The sequence below is a fragment of the Canis aureus genome, chromosome 12 (assembly GCF_053574225.1).
Source record: "Canis aureus isolate CA01 chromosome 12, VMU_Caureus_v.1.0, whole genome shotgun sequence".
In the NCBI taxonomy this organism is placed as follows: domain Eukaryota; kingdom Metazoa; phylum Chordata; class Mammalia; order Carnivora; family Canidae; genus Canis; species Canis aureus.
In genome coordinates, this window is record NC_135622.1 from 58,860,607 (window position 1) to 58,872,762 (window position 12,156).

Genomic DNA, 12,156 nt, shown 5'->3' on the forward strand with positions numbered 1-12,156 from the left:
TGCAATATGGCTTGGAAGGATTCCATTCTAAAGTGGTTTCTTTTTTAAAGTACAGGAAATATAAATTAATGGAGAAATACAGTGTTCTAAGAAGGTTTTTGGCACAGACTCAGAGTTTACCACATAGGATATAAAGTAATTTAGAAAGTAATTTTGGTAGCCAACACTTGAGTAGATTAAAAAAAAAAGTCCTCAGAATATTAAAGACCAAAGAATGTTGGGACCATTTCAGCAAAGACAGAATAAATTGAAATAATGCCCAAAGCTGGTCCTGGATTATTTTCCTTTCTATATTGATTTTATTGAAAACAAGGACCTCTGAAAAACAATGAAAATGTTAAACTGCACTTGCCTATTTTGTTCCTAATTCTAGATTAGGGAGATGTATGATATTGAAGTTTTAGCTCTTGTAAAACGAAAAAAGGCCCTATAGGTCAGTGTGCCTTGGCTAGGTTGGTGACGTGGATTAGCAAGTAGATTAGCCATTTCTGTTTTGGACAACAGACAGTGTGCAACAGGGCCCGGCCCAGCAAAGGAAGGCCAAGTGTGTGGTGTATTACTGTAAGTCCTATCCTGGGACGGTGGACGATGACCAAAATCCAGAGCCTTCTCTGAAACTGGGGATCAAGTTAACGAGATAGTAGTCATGTAGGAGATAAACCTTTGATAAATTGGTATCATTCTGAGAGTGACTATGGAAATTTGTAAATTGTTGGAGGGTAGTAATCTGCAGCGAATGTTCGTACTTTTAGAACATTTTTTTTAAAAGACATTATTTATTTATTCGTGAGAAACACACACACACACACAGAGAGAGAGAGAGAGAGAGAGAGAGAGGCAGAGACACAGGCAGAGGGAGAAGCAGGCTCCATGCAGGGAGCCCGACGTGGGACTCGATCCCAGGTCTCCAGGATCAGGCCCTAGGCCGTAGGCGGCGCTAAACCCCTGAGCCACCAGGGCTGCCCTAGAACATTTTTTTTTTTTTAAAGAGGAAAGTTGCTGGGTGATGGTAACACTTGAGGTGTTAGGAATCACCATTTTGGTGGGAAAGAGAAAGAAGGGTAAGTAGATATGGCTTACTGAGTACGTTGTAGGCCAGGGGTTTATTAGGTCCTGGATATGAAGATGAGTAAGAGCTGGTTCTGGCTCTTGAGCTGCTTGTGTAGCACGAAGAGAAAGATTGACAAATGTTTACAGCATGTACGTGAGTATCAGAGGAGATGTTGGGATTAGTTTGGATAAAGCTGCTACAACAGAGAAGCCCAATAATGTCAGTGACTTTGAGATAGTTTTTTTTTTCTTAGGTATCAGTTTGATGCAAATGGCCTAGACTGGTGGATAGTTAGGCACCACCTGGTCATCCAAATACCCGTATTTCTTTCAGCACATTGTTGTTCTACTGGGGCCTTATTATCAGCCTGATTGAGGCTGGTTTGTGTATGGCAGTGGTCGTCCTTAAGCTAGAGGTGGCAGAGGATCCTCTGCTACACTTGCTGAAACACATTGCTGTGCCCTATGAACAGGGTCCAGATCGGGGCCTGACAATTTTTCAAGTGTACTGGGTTCACAGGTGATGTTACTGCTGCTGCCCTGGCGACCATACTTTGAGATCTTGGACGGTTCCAGTCCTCCAGCAGGAAAGAAGGAGAGAGAACCCAAGTGGTCAGTCGTTGGCCAGAAGTGGCACATACATATCACTGTGACTCACATTCCTTTTGCTAGAGCTTTGTCTCATGGCCACAGGTCACAGCAAGGGGATGGTTGGGAGTGGGTCTAGGGGCTGGTAAATGTCACCTACCTGGGCAGCCATGTCCAGCCACGCTTCTGCTACTGTGTAAGAGCAGGACAGGCTCCACCTCACTCTGGAATCATCTAGGGAAAAACAGCTGTAACTCAGGGCTGGTTTGGCCATGCAAGGTAACGCTGGAGATAGAATCTTGAGGGTTGAATTTTCCTGTCATCCCAGGGAGGCTGCACAACTTGCATTTCAGGAAACTGTTTGCAAAGGAAAGGAGGGCAGGCTCACTCCTTCAGTAAATACTGGTTGCTGGTCAGGCTTTGTGCGAGGCCTGGTACTGCAGGGAGTCAGAGTAGAAGGGCAGGGGCTCATGATGCCGCTGATTAAAAAGCAAATATGCTTCATGCATTAAGACTCCAGTGGTTAAGATCATAGGTGCAGGAGTCCGCGCGGGTTCAGGTTGTGGTTCTGCCACTAAGCACAAGCCATGTGCGTTGCTTGGGCCTCACTTCTGTACCACAGAGCAAGCGCTCCATGAACGATGGCTCCCATTGCACCTTTGGTGGGCACTGCTCGTGTGAAACAAAATCTTCGCTAGGAAGTCTCTGCTGGATGGCTGTCTGGCTTCTCCTTGAGCACCTCTGTGATGGAGAACCTGCTTCCTTTATTTGGCCAGTTCCACTTCTGGATAGCTGTAGCTGTGAGGGAGTTTGTTATCCTGGGGCCCATAAACTTTCTGAAATAATCCAGAAATGCTCTGATTAAGCCCATTTCTTCATGGTCACCTTTCAGGTCATTGGAGACATTCCATTCTTTCTTTCCATGGTTGGCCGATGAGCAACTGCACTTTAGTAAATTAGATTTTGGTACCCCTCCATTTTCTAATATGGAATGCATGGGCTTATGCGTGAATACTTGTAGCTCTCCTGGGATGGATGCCCTGCAGCTACACGTTCAGTTTCCAAGTGTTGCTCTCTTAAGAGTATTGCATTGTTGGCATACTCGTTTGAAGATTTATTGCTTTTTGCCTCTATTATTTACTAATATGTACGAAATAATAAAAACAAAATTACTGATTGAGTAATGGAGCATGTTCTCATAAATGATACATTTGAATGATCATGATATGATAGATAATGATAGAAATCGTTGGGCATGCCCCAAATGCCACTCTTTACGACCCAGTGGCCCATTGTACACAGCTGGCTTATTGTTCAGGTGTGAAAAAAAAGAGTATACCTGAAGAACATGGGTGAAATGCTAGAAATGTGTCATCTAAGATTGTGTTTAAATCTTGTGTCCATCAAGTCACATTTTTGATCAGATGTCTAATGGTTGAATGGTTAAAATCAACAGTAAGTTAAAGCTGAATATTAGCCAGGCAAATCTCAAGAGTTTCTCTGTCTTCAACTCCTAAAAATGATTGACAATGTCTTCTAATTATTTCGGCAAACATTTGTTTCCCTCCATAGATTTGAAACAGTAGGAATTCTCTTCTTAAACATTCTTATGAAGACTGTTGACTTGAGGTTTAATTAGCGAGAACAAAACATGTTTTGGATATCCTAGTTCTCATTCACACCTCCCTTTTCTTCATAGTCCTGAGGTATTTTTATTGTGTGTGTATGATTCATTGTGGTTCTTATTGTGAGTTTAGAGTTTTTCTGCTTGTGAAATTGAGATGGTGGAGCTGATTATTCTGTTTTTAATTTATTCTTAGAAGATGTGTAGAATTCCCAAATAGAGCATTTTCATTAAAAAAGGTCATTTTTCATGACTTGAATGGAACTAAATAACAGTTTTGGCACTTATTAATTATAACAGCAGTTTACTCCTGTGGTAAGAAATGTGTAGTTATAGCTCACCTGATAGATAGTAATGTGAAAATCCTATAAGGTGAATTTACAAGTTAAATGTATAATGCTTAACTATATATATTTGAAAGTAAATATTCATCATGAAAAATAAATGTGAATGACATGCATTGTTTGTATTATTGGTGTTACTTGGCTGCTTGGAGATAATGATAGGTTAGGTTATCTCGGGAGATAAAATTGAGATAAGTGAAAAATTCAAGGATACCAGGAAATAGGCTTTTTACAGGCTAAGATCCAAACCAAAGCAGAGCAGTGGCTTTAGGCTGAGTCAGCAGGGCAAAACCAAACTTCAGTTCATCTGTAACTTGAGGAGTGGATGAAATTAGGTATTTCATATTTTTTTTTTTTTTTGCTCTTTGGGAGCTGATTTTTCTTATATTACATATAAATTCATTGATATTTGTGCATTTTTATTTCATTTGTATTTTTACCAACGATGTATTATGTACACTATAGGCAGCTGAACTTAGTTTGTATATTTTCTATCTGATTTAAAAAGTAATACATAATTCCTTGTGTAAAATTTGTAAGATACAGAGTATAGAGATAAAAATTGGAAAATCACCCATTATTCTTACAACTCAGAGGCTACTTTTGCTGACTCCTGTATGAGTGTGTGTATGTATGTGTACACATTTATGTATTTAAACAAAATTGAGTGCATCCTAAATATTAAATTTTTGTGACCTTTTATTTTTACTTAACATTTTGAGAGTCATTTCCAATGTTATTAAATTTCTTTCCAGGGATGCCCGGGTGGCTCAGTGGTTGAGCGTCTGCCTTTGGTTCAGGGTGTGATCCTGGAGTCCAAGGATCAAGTCCCACATCGGGCTCCCTGCATGGAGCCTGCTTCTCCCTCTGCCTGTGTCTCTGCCTCTTTCTCTCTGTTTTTCTCATGAATAAATGAATAAAAAAAAAAAAAACTTAACAAAATCGCTTTCCAAAACCTATATAATATTCCAACATTTGGGTGTACATAGTTTAATTATTCCTCAGGTTGTATATAGTTTTTTGTTATCATTTTGCAATAAACTTCCTTATATATACATTTGGTACAAACACCTGTTTATTTCCTTAGAGTAAGAAATTTCTTAGGTTTGAGGCAATAGGCAAAATTACTGGTTTTTAAAAAATAATTATGAGAACTTTTAATTATCACAGTTTATTTTCTTTAATATTTTTAATCATGTTTTCACTTTTGAAAATTTCTTCATACTTAAACCCTTTATTATTTTATTTTATTTTATTTTATTTTATTTTATTTTATTTTATTTATGATAGTCACAGAGAGAGAGAGAGAGAGAGAGAGGCAGAGACACAGGGAGAGGGAGAAGCAGGCTCCATGCACCGGGAGCCCAACGTGGGATTCGATCCCGGGTCTCCAGGATCGCGCCCTGGGCCAAAGGCAGGCGCTAAACCGCTGCGCCACCCAGGGATCCCTACACTTACACCCTTTAGAAGTTACCTTGTCTTGGGGCACCCTGAGCAGCTCAGTTGGTTAGGCAACCGACTTAAAAACATTTCTTTTTTAAGATTTTATTATTTATTTATTTATTTGACAGAGAGAGAGAGAGAGCGAGAGTGAGAGCGCACAAGCAGAGGGAGCAGCAGGCAGAGAGAGAGAGGGAGCAGCAGACTCCTCGCAGAGCGAGAAGCCTGATGTGGGACTCGATCCTAGGTGCCAGGGATCATGATCTGAGCCGAAGGCAGATGCTTAACCGACTGAACCACCCAGGTGCTCTTAAGCATCTGACTCTTGATCTTGGTTCAGGTCTTGATCTCACTGCCATGAGTTCGAACTTAGTTAAAAAGAAGTTACCTTGTCTTGTTCTCCTGTGTGGGAATGTTTTGTGCGTAGGAAAGTTGTCAGGGCTGCCCAGCTTGGGTGAGTGTCCACTCACAACTGGGAATGTGCTTCCCTTGTCCCTCCACCTCCACCACTTGGTTGAAGGATTAAGAAGAGGCCCCATCGTAGGTGGTATGTGGCTCTTTATATCCCTTGCCTCTGGCTGGCACTGAGCGAGGGACTTTTTTTTTTGTACACTGTTTTTGTAAGCGTTGGTTTACCAGGTTGTTTCCCCGACTAGACTGAGCAAGGTCTTTGGTGCAAGAACGAGGGATCTGTTCAATGTGCCTGCCTACGTCTGCAGGCGTTTGTCAGATGTCTGCATTGCCTTCAGGTTTTAGGATGATAGTTCCAATTTTTAGAAAAACGATACTAAATTAATTTTTAAGCCTCCAAACCATTTGGTAGTCTACCAGCATTTTTTTGTTTGTTTGTTTTTAAAACAAATCAGTTACTCAAAAGCATTTCTAGAATTTCAGTGTCAGGCTTAACGTCTTCATGGTATTTGCTTACATGTTCTCATTCCAGGCTCCTTGTTTCTTACTCCACTTTGTGTGGTGGTGAGTTAGACTTTAACATGAAAAGGAACCACGCCAGTTGTGGATTGGATGGTATGGTCCGGGGACGCTGGAGGCTGGATATCTGCCTGCCTTATGCTCAGAGGTCACCCTGAACTACCTCTAATGAGGTGTCATGGTTAACTGAACAGACGCGTCCATTTTTCCTTCGTTCTCCTTTCAGTGAGTCCTGCCTCATGTTTCTGACAATAATAGGGAGAGTCCACTCCTCCTTGGTTCTCTACCTGTACATGAAGAAGAAACAAAAATTGTCATATTACTTTAGGAAATTTAAAGAAAGTGAAGATAGATATTTAGGACAAGTCATAGGTCCAGTGCTTGCTCAGGGTCCCTTGGGGAGACTAGAGCCCCAAGTCCTGCAATGATTGGGCCCTGCCAACTTGTTTAACCTAATTTCTTAGAGGTTTTTCTCCTTTCGGTTTCATCTACACTGGCCTTCTCACAGTTCTTTTAATATTTGAAGCATGTTCCTGCCTCAAGGCCTTTGCACTTGGTATTCCTGCTCAAGGTATCTGTATAGCTTATTCTCTCGCTCAAGGCCTTCTAGAGGAGGCCTTCTCTGAACTCCCCATTTGAAAATAGAAACTGTAGTCATTTTGGGGTGCCTGGGTGGCTCAGTCGGTTAAGCGTCCAACTCTTGATTTCTGCTCAGGTCATGTTCTCAGACTCATGAAATCGAGTCTGGCATTGGGCTCTGCGCTCAGTCAGGAGTTAGTTTTGAGATTCTCTCTTCCCCTCTCTCTCTGCTCCTCCTCCCACTTGTGCTCTGTCTTCTAATCTGTCTCTCTCTAAAAGCAAATAAACAAAATCTTAAAAAGAAAAAAAACTTCCTGTCAATTTTCTGTTTCTGTTGTGTTTTTAGAAATATTGACCTTACATTATTTTATACATTTTGGTATTATATATTCATTTGTTTACTGTCCATTTCTCTTACTAAAATGTAATCTCCATGAGAAGGGACTTTGTTTTTTCCAGTAGCATCTGGGACAAGGCCTGGCACATAGCAGTTGCTTAATACGTATTTATAAATGAACTATGAACCTGATGATTATTTGTATTTTTTAGGTTTCATTTCCTAAAGCTAACCGAACATCATTTATCAGCAGCAAATGATGGAGCAGATGACCTGTCTTAGCATTAACTTCTATTTCCTTTTTGTCATTTTACTTTAAGATTAATGCATTATAAATTGGGAAATGTATTTTTTTTCTTGTTGAGAGGCAGCAGTGTAAAATGGTGGTAGGGTTGCTTTTTAGGTAGAAAACCTGAAACTAGTCCTTTAATCTCTAAACTGGAAATGCTTCAGCTTCCTTGTATGTGGAGTAGAGACAAAGGTAATGTTGAAGAGTTTTAGGATTTAGTCATTAATAACCCACTTTTGCCAAATTTAGACTAGAGAGAGAGAGAGAGAGAGTGAGAGCGAGGAAGAGAGAGAGATTTATAAGAGTCGCTAGACAGTGGATCAGATTGTCAGCCTACGGACAGAACCTGGCCTGGAAGCTGTGACTTACAGGTGCTGCCCGGCGGAGTTCCTAGTGCTTTGCTCCTGGAAGTAAATATAACTCCCCCAGTGCAGACAGAGCTGGGTGTCTGCAGGTTTCCCCTAGAAGAAACACAGTTTCCCAGCAAACTTCCCACATAGCGAAATAGGGTGTAGGCTGGCAGGTTTAAAGAAAGCCCAGAAGGTTAAGTGAAATCGCTCCTCCTCTGACTGGAAAGAGTAGGGCAGGCAGATGTGTTACTAGGAGAAACATGACACCCCAGAGAATAGAGGGTCCCCCTAACAGGTGGTACATACTGCAATGAGGGCTTTTATAAGATCTTTGCTTGGTGCAGTTTGGGGCATAGGAAGTACTGAATAACTATTAGTCATAATTAGTGTTGTAATACCTCTTTATCATAATGGACTGTAATATTTGTTTTTCCCTGTGTGCTTACTAGACTAGCTTACAAGCTCTTAGGAGAAGAAACTCTTGGTTCTCTCTTGAATCTCCGGTGCTAGGTGATTTCGTGTTGGTATGTAGCACTAGGTATTTGTTTGAGAAGTACGGCATGGTCCATGTACATAGGGCATTGGAGTCAGAAAAAGAGGTACCTGCTTTAAATTCTTTTTTAAACCAAGAGGAGATACAAAAAAGTAAACACCAAGAAAGGAAACTTGACTAATACATATATATTTAAGGCTTTCAACAGTAGTAGTTAAAATAACTTCTGTTTCATTGAAGAATGCAGGTAAGCAAAATAACACAGACCTTGAATATTTTTGTCTAGATTTTACAGTGTTTTTCTTCTCGGAAATAGGTAGTAGGAAAGAAGTTAGGCTCCTGCAGAGTGATGGGTAATTTGCAGATGTTAATATTAGGATGTATTTTCTAATTAAAAAGTAAAGACAAAGTAGGAGAAATTAACACTGAAAAACTGTAGTGAAGTCTTTTTTTGGATATACCTCATTAACATTGAACCATTGTCAGCAAATACCGTATGGGAGAGTGTATGTATGTTGATCAAATTTAAGAAGACAGTAAGTTCTGGTCAATGGCAGATAACATTACTAGGCAGTCGCTAGCTGTCCCAGCTGTCTTCTCTGTTAGACATCCTTGAATCTGAGCTCCCTGTTGTCCTCAGCGTTGCTTCTGTTCTGGCATTCTCTGTGCCCTGGCAGCATTGTCACATATTGTTCTGACTGTGCATGGTGACAAGGCGCACGTTGTAATGATGCTGGCCCTCCCTTCTAGGGTGGAGAGTATTACCTGTTATAACTCCGGCAGAAACAGACTTTCTTCACCCTGGAGCTTCCCTGGTCTTTTCCAGTCATGATGGCACCTGCACACTCAAATGTCATCTGGCAAACACTCCAGACAGGGTCTCAAAATCAGGTGTGGTGTCAAGATCCAGATGGCCACGGGGAGGGAGGGATACCAGCCCAGAGATCCTCCTGATTTACCGGATGAGGGAGGTTTCACCTGATTTGGCCCTGGATCTCGAACCTTACTGGTAGGTGAAGTCTCATGGTCCAGAGTTAGCCTTTGTATATTAGAAAATGTTGATTTTCTTTTTCATCATGCTTTCTCCAAACTGTTGTAAGTTAGTTATATGCAAATTGGGGGGCCGAATGGACTGAGCATGATCTTTGGTTTTGGCCTCAGCTTGAATCTGGCTTCCCTGCTCTCTGACGTTGTCACAGTACTTGAATCTTCTGAGCTTCCATTTCCTCATTTAAAAAATGGGGAGATTAGTAACTATTTTCCAGGTTACCGAGAGCATTATACAGGTAATGGAGGCTGTCAGACACCTTAGTACATTGTAGCTGCTCAACAAATGGCAGTGATTACTGATCATCCTTTCAGCATATGGGCGAATTGTGTGAAAGAGCTTCCATTTCATGGGTGCCCACTCTGTGCTGGGAGAGTGCTAGTTCCTTCTCAGACCTTATGTTCACTCCCTTGTCCCTCCCAACAGCACCACAAATCCACCACAATCCGAACAGCACTCATGTTCAGATAGACAGTATTGGTACTGTCCCTGTGCCTCTAGGCCCTTCCAGCTGCTGAGCAGGGGGCTCTAGAACTTGGATCCGATGAGGTGTGTACTGAGTGGTTCTCACTGCAGTGTGTACATGGACACATAAATGCTTTCAACAGGTGGTTGCTTCTTTGCTTCTTCCTTTTTTTTTTTTTTTTAAGATTTATTTATTCCACAGAGAGAGAGCAGATGCTCTCGGGTAGGGGGAGGGGCAGGGAGAGAGGGAGGAGAGAAGCTGACTCCTTGCTGAGTGCAGAGCCTGATCTGAACTGGTATCAGGAGTCAAATACTCAACCAACAGAGCCAATCAGTTACCCCAGAGTGGTTACTTCTAAAATGAATGAAGGTATACGATGGAGATGGTTTTTGTGTGAATTTACCAGCTAGAAAGCAATAAAATCTCATTTTTTTAGAATTATGTATATTTTGGAAATTACTTCTTCTAGGACATAAAATGGAACCCTTAAAAACTGATAGTTTTCATTGGCAATGAAACAGAAAATTCTTTTTTAAGTTTTTATTTATTTATTCATGAGAGACACAAGGAGAGAGAGAGAGGCAGAGACATAGGCAGAGGGAGAAGCAGGCTCCATGCAGGGAGCTCGATGTGGGACTCAGTCCCGGGACCCTGGGATCATATCCTGAACTGAAGGCAGATACTTAATCCCTGAGCCACCCAGGCATCCCCCAGAAAATTCCTTTGTTTTGTGGGTTGGGGAGCATAAGATTTTAATGGTCATTATTTCTCTTTGGGGAGGGAAAAACTTCCAAAGACTTAGTTTTAGGCAGAGAAACAGTCAATTTAAGATTAAAAACCTCTATTCTTAATAGTTTTCTGTCCTTTAAATTTGCTATCTTAAAATTTTCCTTATATAATTTTTTTATGATGAAAATTAATAATACTGCCCATTATAGAAATTTGGAAAGTATATTGCTAATTTAAATTTTGAATTCCAGATTCTTAGGATAACATCTACACTTTGAGAATTTATTTTTCTCTCCTTGGAGAATTGTCTTCTGGAGACTTCTACTTTCCACCTCTAATCTGGATTGGCTGCTCTATTGGCCTATTGCAATATTGTCATTCAGCTTCTTTTGACTGCATATATGAGCCAAATTTATTATTTATTTAATCCTGTGGCATCTTTCTTGGTTTAGACTTTTATTTTGCTGAAGCACATATCCAACTGACTTCCTAAGAACCGGTGAAAAGTCAGCTTTCTGAATCTTTATGTATTTGAGAGTATCTTCATAGAACCTTAGGTTGAAAATGCCTTATAACTCTTAAGGCATCGTGTTGTTATTTTTCAGCATATGATATTGATGATGAGAAGTCTGATGCTAGTCTGTTCTCCAAACTGTGTAGTTGACCTGATTTTTTCCCATGAAGACTCATAAGATTTTCTGTTTTTCTTGATGTTGTCAAGTTTCACATTATCTCAGCGTGGATTCTTGGTAAATTCTTTCAGTTTGAGGATGCACGTTCTTTAACACTGGAAACCCTCTGGAATTGTTTCTTAGATATCTTCTCCTTCTCTTTTTATTGCTTTCTTTTTGGAATTCTTATTTGTCAGATAGTGACATCTTGGATGAATTAAGTTTCTCTATATTCTCTCTTGCTATCCATGTCTTTAACTTTGTATTTCAACCTGTGGTAAATTTTACTTTCCAAAAATGGTCATGGCACCATTTCCAGTACTTGTCACTTCTTATCAAGGATGTTTATTTTCTGTCCCATTAAACTGGGATAGGCTTATGATGGCTCCAACTAACAGAATATAGTGGAAGTTATGCTATAACTTGGAAGTTATGACTTCCAGGGTTAGGTCAGTAAAAGTCTACAGCTTCCACTAGTACGTGTACCTCTGTTTCTATTTCTCTTTCTCAGAGTGCTTGTCCATGAAACCCATCACCATGCTGTGAGGAAGTCCAGGGCTCACAGAGAGGCCAGGTGTAGGTATTTCAACCTACAGCCCCAGCAAAGGTCTCAGATGGCAAGCGCCAATGAGCTGACACATGAGTGAGTGAGCCTTTAGGTAATTTCAGTCCTTGGCTGATGCCAGACCAAGCAGGGATGAGCTCTGAGCTCTCCCTGTCCAACTGTGCTCAAATTGCAGCTTCACGAGAAAAAGAGATGTTGTTATTTGTTTTGAGCTACCAGGGCTTGTGGGTGTTCAGAAGGCCACAGAGGTACAGTATTGTTTTAATCACTTCACATCAAGTGTGCACATTTTCAGCTTGACTTATCACTGTTGGTATAATTTTGATCACCAGGCTGAGACAATGATTGTCTGGGTTCTCCATTGAATTTTCTTTTTTACCCCCACTTTGCATATTATACTCATTGAAAGAAGTCATTCTGAGCAGCCTCACATGGGTTGTGCTGGGGACCAGTGGTGTGCTTGGTGGACTGGGCCAGCAGTGTGGCAGGGGGAAGAGGGGAGGGAGGGTAGGATTGTGGCGTGCTGGGGATGGGGCCAGTGGTGTGCCGGCCTTGGGGGGTGAGGCAGGCAGGGTTCCCAGTGTGCTGGGGGCGGGGCCAGAGGTGGTCCCTGATGGGTCTGAGGTACACAGGAGATAGAAGAGTAGGATGGC

General features: G+C 41.2%; 1 protein-coding gene across 5 annotated transcripts in view; it reads left to right on the plus strand.

The window, feature by feature from the left end:
- Positions 1–12,156, plus strand: part of MBOAT2 (membrane bound glycerophospholipid O-acyltransferase 2) — a 126,417-nt gene that overhangs the window by 15,244 nt on the left and 99,017 nt on the right. The window lies entirely within an intron of this gene.